This window comes from Triticum aestivum, chromosome 7D (assembly GCF_018294505.1).
Source record: "Triticum aestivum cultivar Chinese Spring chromosome 7D, IWGSC CS RefSeq v2.1, whole genome shotgun sequence".
In the NCBI taxonomy this organism is placed as follows: domain Eukaryota; kingdom Viridiplantae; phylum Streptophyta; class Magnoliopsida; order Poales; family Poaceae; genus Triticum; species Triticum aestivum.
Genome location: NC_057814.1, coordinates 355,279,215 through 355,287,165, shown reverse-complemented (window position 1 = coordinate 355,287,165; position 7,951 = coordinate 355,279,215).

Below are 7,951 nucleotides of genomic sequence, written 5' to 3'. Positions count from 1 at the left end.
GGAGCCGGCCAAGCCCTGCCGGAGCCCGCCCCCGACGAGGTACCTCGCCGCCGTTCGTCGCCGGTTTTTGTTTTAAAAAAAAACCTAGATTGCTTTTTTCGGTTTTGTTATTTTGCGAACGTTCACCGAACCGTTCGTTTTAGCGAACGCATTCGTCGGTTTTTCTCTGTTAACGAACGTCCGTTCTTTAACCATTCGTCCGTTTTTCTTTTTCGTCGGATTTTTCCGCGATTATCTCAGATTCGATTTCTGATCGAATCTTCGTTTCTGTTTACCTTCTCGCTCGTTTATCGGAATCAGGCGATTCAAGCGCCTAGAGTTTCGTCTTGAAATTCTCTTTTCGTTTAACCTACTCAAACAAGTTTTTGCTACAGTAAAATTTGACCTCGATCCAGATTAGTAAACGAAGCTTGTTTCTTTCGCCGTTTGACTTTCGTTGCTTCTTTCGAGTTGATTCTTTTTTCAAACCGGAGTTCTTAAGTTGAACTTTCTGGTTGGATCTTTCATTCGAGTTTTACCTGTGCATTAGATGAGTACTTATTGTTTGCTTGTTTGTTTGCGATAGAGTACCCGGTGTGTGCCGCTTGTTACTTCGAATCGCTAGTTTTTGCGGATCATCAGCAAGGCAAGTAACACTTTGATCATACTTTCCATACCTAGTTTTATTGCAATAGATCTATTCCTCAAACAATTGCATGATTAGGATCTGATTAAATTGTGGGAACTGGGAAGTAGTTGAGGTAGTACCTATTACCTGTTTTCTTATCAAACCCTTGGAAGTTACTTCTACGTTGCTATTATATTGCCATGCTATGCTCGTAGACGTGGATTGGGTTTTGAGAGATATTCATGACAGATGTGAGATGTTTATTAATGGTTCAACTTAAGGTGGCAACTAAAACTCACATCTGGGTGGATTGAGGCACCTGGAGAACCTAGTGTTGTCTCATTTTATAAGGTCCGCCACCCAGGCTCAAAGGGATCATAAGATTGTTCATGCTAGAAACTTCCGTGTGCAGCCACAAGCTATTATGGGCTCTAGCATAGTTGAGTAGGTTACATGATCTCTTGAAGAGGTGGGCTAGCAGATGTAGGGGAAAGTAGGTGTACCGGTCCAACCAGAGTAAAGAGTGATTGTTTCTGAAAGACTGTGTCTCGGTCATCCGTTTCTCAAACATCATGTAGTGCGAGAATCAAGCGGAGGCGATCGAGTCTTGTGGGGAAAAGTGCGCAAACCTCTGCAGAGTGTACAAACTAATCATGGTTAGCCGTGTCCCCGGTTATGGACAACTTGAGTATCTAGTACCTGGATTATCATTTGAATCTCATCACCATGTTACTTCTAATTAATTTTGTTGGGTTATTGATGACACTTAATTGGGATTGAGTTGGAGGTACCTTCTCAATGTTTAACAACCACCATGATAGTTAAAGAAAATTTATTCCTTTGCAGTAGGGAAAAATTGGCTTTACGCATAAACTTTAACCGTAGAGCTTTCCACCAGCCATATATGCATGTAGTATAGCATTATTATTGTTCATTACCCTCTATGTGTTACATTGCCAGCATATTCTATGTGCTGACCCGTTTTTGGGCTGCAACGTCTCATGTTGCAGACTTTTCAGACGACGAGTAAGGTGCCTTAGGTCGTGGTCTTATACTCAGTGATGCCGCTGGAGTTGATGGACTCACTTATCTTCCAAGTCTTCCGCTGTTATCGTTATTAGATGGCCTTAAGCCATGTTTATCATATTTAATCTCTTCAGAGATATTCGACGTAATAAGTGTGTGATTGCTACTCTGTTATAAATCCTCCATTTGTACTGTGCGTGTCAGCATTACTGATCTAGGGATGACACTGGTGCACAGCAGCACAGACCATTTGAGGTCTGGTCGTTACAAAGGTGGTATCAGAGCACACGTTGACTGTAGGACACGACCACTAAGCTTAAGCCCTAGAAAGCTTCTCTCTTCTCATTTCTGACCCCTCTCCTTTTTCTACTCTTTTAGGAATGGCGAATGCAAGGAGCAAGTTCATGCAACCAGATGAAGACACGCCTTTTGGTCGACACTTGAAGGAAGTCACTAAGTATTTGAACATAGGAATACCAAGCATCACCAGAACCTACAACGCCACATTACCCGAAGAGGAGAGCTGGAAGATTCAAGTTCTTATTCCAGGAAGTACGTTTGTGCCAGTTACTGAACCCATAAGATTGGTTTTCGAAGCACCAACCTGGAGTTTAGGGAAGAGCATGGCCGCACACATCGCCATGGGACGCATTGGAGAAGTCTACCACCAGGAGCTTAAGGATACAATTTATCAGATTTGTGGACGCCGAGACGCGCAATGGGAGATGATCAGAACCAAGAAGGATGGATCAATCGCAGATTTCATCCAGGAGCAAAACCAACATATTCGTCGCCAGGAGAACCAGATGTGCACGGACAAGGAAGAACTGAAGAAGGCATTAACCAAGATCAAGGAGCTCCAAGAAGAACTCAAGGCTACACGCGAGGATTATATGGAGGAAATCATCGCACTAGTAGGGAAGAATGACGACCTGAAGAAGAAGATTGGAGTATTCATGGGAAATCCAGTGCCAAAAGCAGAAGTCGACGAATGCACTTGTCCGGATAACTACATCATCATCGACGACACCGACTCGGAACCAAGTGAAGATGACTTTGTTGACGAAGCTGGAGCAGACATCATGGAGTCTTCAACGGATCAGAATTTCTAGTAGACCACCACATCAGTAGTAGTTTTCCCCCATTTAATAGTATAGTTCAAGCACTTTGTAACGCTAGTTAGATCGATTGTTATGCCTTGTTTGAATTGATTGAGTGATATTGATTGTATTTGTCTCATGAGCATATGGGTAGTGTTTTCTCTCTAGACCTCATTCTATTCTTAACTCTCACCTTTTCTAAACCTATCAGATGCCTCCGAGACGCGACATCGGATTTGTTTTCCCGCCAGAGATCACCCAGTTGATTCAGCAACAGAATGCCCTGATGCAAGTGTTAGTGCAGAACCAAGGCAGCAACAACAATAACAACAACAACAACCCACCGCCACCACCACCTGTTGATCACTTAGCCCGTTTCTTAAGGCTAAACCCGCCGGTGTTTTCCAGTAGCACCGAGCCGATTGTTGAAGATGATTGGCTCCGCAAAGTTGGAAGGGAGTTGACCACTGCAGGATGCACAGATGCGGAAAGAGTGCGTTTTGCCGCACATCAGCTTGATGGACCCGCATCATCATGGTGGGAGAATTATACAGCCACGCACCCCATTGACACTGTCACATGGGATCAGTTTCAGCAAGCTTTCCGTACCGCACATGTTTCAGCAGGAGCTATGGCTATGAAGAAGCGTGAGTTTCGTAACCTACGCCAAGGAGGACGCACCGTAGGCCAGTATGTGGAGGATTTCAGTAAGTTAGCACGTTATGCACCAGATGACGTTGCTACAGATGCTGCCAAGCAGGAGAAGTTTCTTGAAGGACTGAATGATGAACTGAGTATGCAGTTGATGGTAGCAACCTTCAACAACTACCAGGAGCTGGTAGATAGAGCTCTCATGATTGAAGGGAAGCAACAGCAGATTGAAAACCGCAAGAGGAAGTATGGACAAGGAAAGTACAATTCTGGAGCTCAGCAGAAGCCACGATTTGCCCCGAAACCGGGAGGACAGTTTCAGCATACCCATGGAGGAGGTAGTTCGCACAACCATAATGGCTCCAAGAATTGTAATGGGAATGGAGGAGGCAACGGACAGAACCGCACCAACCCATCTACCCCAACCAAGAGGGATCTAAGTCACATTACTTGTTTCAAGTGCCAGAAGACTGGACACTATGCAACTGATTGTCCTGAAGCCCAAAATGGAAATGGCAATGGAAGAACTGGGAAGAAGCCGAACCCGTTCAACAAAGGACATGTGAACCACGTGAGCATGGAGGAGGTTGAAGCTCAGCCTGATGCAGTAATAGGTAAGTTTTTTGTTAAGTCATTTACTGCAACCGTTCTTTTCGATACTGGTGCATCGCATTCATTCATATCAAGGGGATTTGTGAATAAGTTTAAGATGTCCACCCAAGTTCTCAAAACCCCTATGTTAGTAACCTCGCCAGGAGCAGAGTATATGGCCAGCCAAGGATGTTTTCAGATACCGTTGGCCATTGGAAGGCATGTTTTCCCCTCAGACCTCATTGTTTTGGAATCGCAAGGTTTGGATGTGATTTTGGGAATGGATTGGCTATCGTTGTATGGAGGAAACATCGATTGTGCCAACAAGACGATTTTGCTTACCACCCCGGAAGGAAAAAGGATCAAGTATGTATCCCGACATATGCCGAAGAGGACTCAAGTGAATTCCTTATCAGGAGTTGTACAGGAGGAAGTACCAGTGGTGAAGGATTATCCGGATGTATTTCCAGAAGAGTTGCCAGGCATGCCACCTGATAGAGACATTCAGGGCCAATATCTAAGAGACCTTACAGGATGCCCGCAAAGGATTTGGAGGAATTAAGAAGCAGGTCAAGGAGTTACTGGATAAAGGCTATATTCGCCCAAGTTCGTCACCTTGGGGATCACCAGTACTTCTAGTGGAGAAGAAAGATGGATCGCTGAGGATGGTTGTTGATTACCGTGGATTGAATGAAGTAACCATCACAAACAAGTACCCACTGCCGATGATTAATGATTTGTTTGACCGCCTACAAGGAGCTAAAGTATCTTCCAAGATCGATCTACGATCGGGATACCATCAGTTAAAGATTCGAGAGCAGGATATACCTAAGACGGCTATTACCACCAGATATGGACTGTATGAGTATACCGTTATGTCTTTTGGTCTAACTAACGCACCTGCATATTTCATGAACCTGATGAACAAGGTGTTTATGGAGTTTTTGGATAAGTTCGTCGTGGTATTCATTGACGACATTCTAGTCTTTTCCAAGAATGAGGAAGAGCATGAGGAGCATTTACGATTGGTACTTGAGAAGCTCCGAGAACATCAATTATACGCCAAGTTCAGCAAATGTGAGTTTTGGCTAAGGAAGTTGGATTCCTTGGACATGTTATTTCTGGAGAAGGAATAGCAATAGACCCTGCCAAGGTTGACACAGTAACAAGCTGGGAATCACCCACGACACTTGGAGAAATCCGGAGTTTTCTTGGACTTGCAGGATACTACCGGAGATTCATCGAGAATTTCTCAAGGATTGCTAAGCCCATGACTGAGCTATTGAAGAAGGACACCAAATTCAATTGGACTGAGGAATGTGAAGCTAGTTTCCAGGAGTTGAAGAAACGATTGGTTACCTCACCAGTGTTGATTCTGCCAGATCAACGCAAGGATTATGAAGTTTATTGCGACGCTTCTCGTCGAGGACTTGGAGCAGTGCTTATGCAGGAAGGAAGAGTTGTGTCATATGCTTCACGACAACTTAAACCCCATGAGAAGAATTATGCTACGCATGATTTAGAATTAGCAGCCATGGTGCATGCATTGAAGACATGGAGACATTTTCTCATCGGAAACCATTGTGAGGTGTACACGGATCACAAGAGTTTGAAGTATATTTTCACGCAGAAGGAGTTAAATCTCAGACAGAGGAGATGGTTGGAGCTCATTAAGGATTATGATATGAGATTGCATTATCACCCAGGAAAGGCTAACGTAGTAGCAGACGCGTTGAGCCGCAAGAGTCATGTCAACACCCTCAGGACAGGAGAGTTACCTCAGGAGTTAGCCGAGGATCTTCGCGAGCTATGTTTGGAGATAGTCCCAAGAGGCTATTTAGCGACATTGGAGATACAGTCTAACTTGATGGAAAGGATCAGAGAAGCTCAGAAGACAGACAAGGAGATTGACGAGATAAAGGAGAAGATGAGCAAAGGAAAAGCCAAGGGATTTCGTGAGGATGAGCACGATACCTTATGGTTTGAGGACCGAGTATATGTGCCAAATGATCCGGAGATCAGGAAGTTGATTTTGCAAGAAGCCCATGATTCACCGTACTCGATACACCCAGGGAATACCAAGATGTATTTGGATCTGAAGAATACTTTCTGGTGGACCGGAATGAAGAAGGATATTGCTGAGTATGTAGCAGTTTGTGATGTATGTCAGAGAGTGAAGGCAGAGCATCAGAAGCCAGCAGGATTGCTACAACCGTTGCCAATACCCGAATGGAAGTGGGATAAAATAGGCATGGATTTTATCACAGGATTACCCAGGACTCGTTCAGGCTATGACTCGATATGGGTTGTAGTCGACTGTTTGACGAAAGTGGCTCATTTCATTCCAGTGAAGACCACTTACACCAGTGCTAAGTCGGCAAAGATATACATGACCAGGATCGTATGTTTGCATGGAGTTCCGAGGACCATTGTATCAGACAGAGGAACCCAATTTACCTCGAAGTTTTGAAAGCAGTTACATGAAACATTGGGAACCAGGCTGGAATTTAGTACAGCTTTTCACCCGCAGACAGATGGACAGACCGAGAGAGTCAACCAGATTTTGGAGGACATGTTGAGAGCTTGTGCACTAGATTATGGATCTAGTTGGGACGACAATTTTCCATATGCGGAGTTTTCGTATAACAACAGTTATCAAACCAGTTTGAACATGGCCCCTTTCAAAGCCTTGTACGGAAGGAGGTGTAGAACACCGTTGTTATGGGACGAAGTTGGAGACCGTCAGTTGTTTGGACCAGATTTGATGAAGGAGTCTGAACAGAAAGTAAGGTTGATTCACGATAGACTCAAGGTAGCCCAGTCCAGGCAGAAGAGTTATGCTGATTCTAAACGAAAGGAGACAGTTCACGAAGTCGGAGACAGAGTGTATCTTCGAGTATCACCACTTCGAGGAGTGAAGCGCTTTGGAGTTAAGGGAAAGTTAGCGCCCCGTTTTATCGGACCATACAGAGTTGTGGAACGTATGGGAGAGGTTGCCTACAAGCTGGAATTGCCCGAAGGATTGTCTGGAGTTCATGATGTATTTCACGTTTCCCAGTTGAAGAAGTGCCATGCAGAGATGGCTGAGATACCACTGAGAGATACCGTGCCACTGGAAGCGATTCAGCTGGAAAGTGATTTGACCTATGAGGAGAAACCAGTTACGATTCTTGAGTATGCTAGCCGAGTTACCCGCAGTAAGATTATCAACTTTTGCAAAGTCCAGTGGAGTCACCACACGGAAGATGAAGCCACCTGGGAGCGAGAGGAAGATCTACGGAAGGACCACTCCCACCTGCTTTCTAGCCAACCCGAATCTCGAGGGCGAGATTCATCTTAAGGGGGGTAGGTTTGTAACATCCCAAATTTTCAATTTGGTATGTTATACATAGATCATCATTGCATATCATATTTTATTGCATTTTGACAAATCCTCGATAATCCTAAGCAACTCAAGGACCCTCGGAGAGAGTTGGGGATTTTCTCGAATTTTCATATTTGATTTTCATCAAATAATAAGACGAGGATTTTGGTTTTAATTATTTTCTCTCCGGAAAAATATTTCATTAAACAAAATAAATGAGAGGAGAAAATATGACTTCTCCAAAACAATTGAAATACTGGAGGAAAAATGTTAAAATCATTTATTGGAATTTATTCGGATTTATTTGCAATTTTTATTGCATTAAAAATATTGCATGTTTTCAAAAATTTATTTTGTGTTAAAAAAATGTTCACCCTATTCTAGATTTTCTAACTAGACGGGGAAAATTTATTTTATCTTTTTTGGACTTTCATTTATTTTTCTACAAATTATTTTCCGCGGAATGTATTTAAAAAAAATAGCGCAGCGCCCGACTGGGCCGAGCCCAGCCACGCCAGGCCGCCGGCCCATCCCCGCGTCGCCCTCCTCGCGCACGGGAGCCGCCGCCGCCGAGTCCCGCTCGCACACGGGAGCCGCCACCCGCCCCCTTCC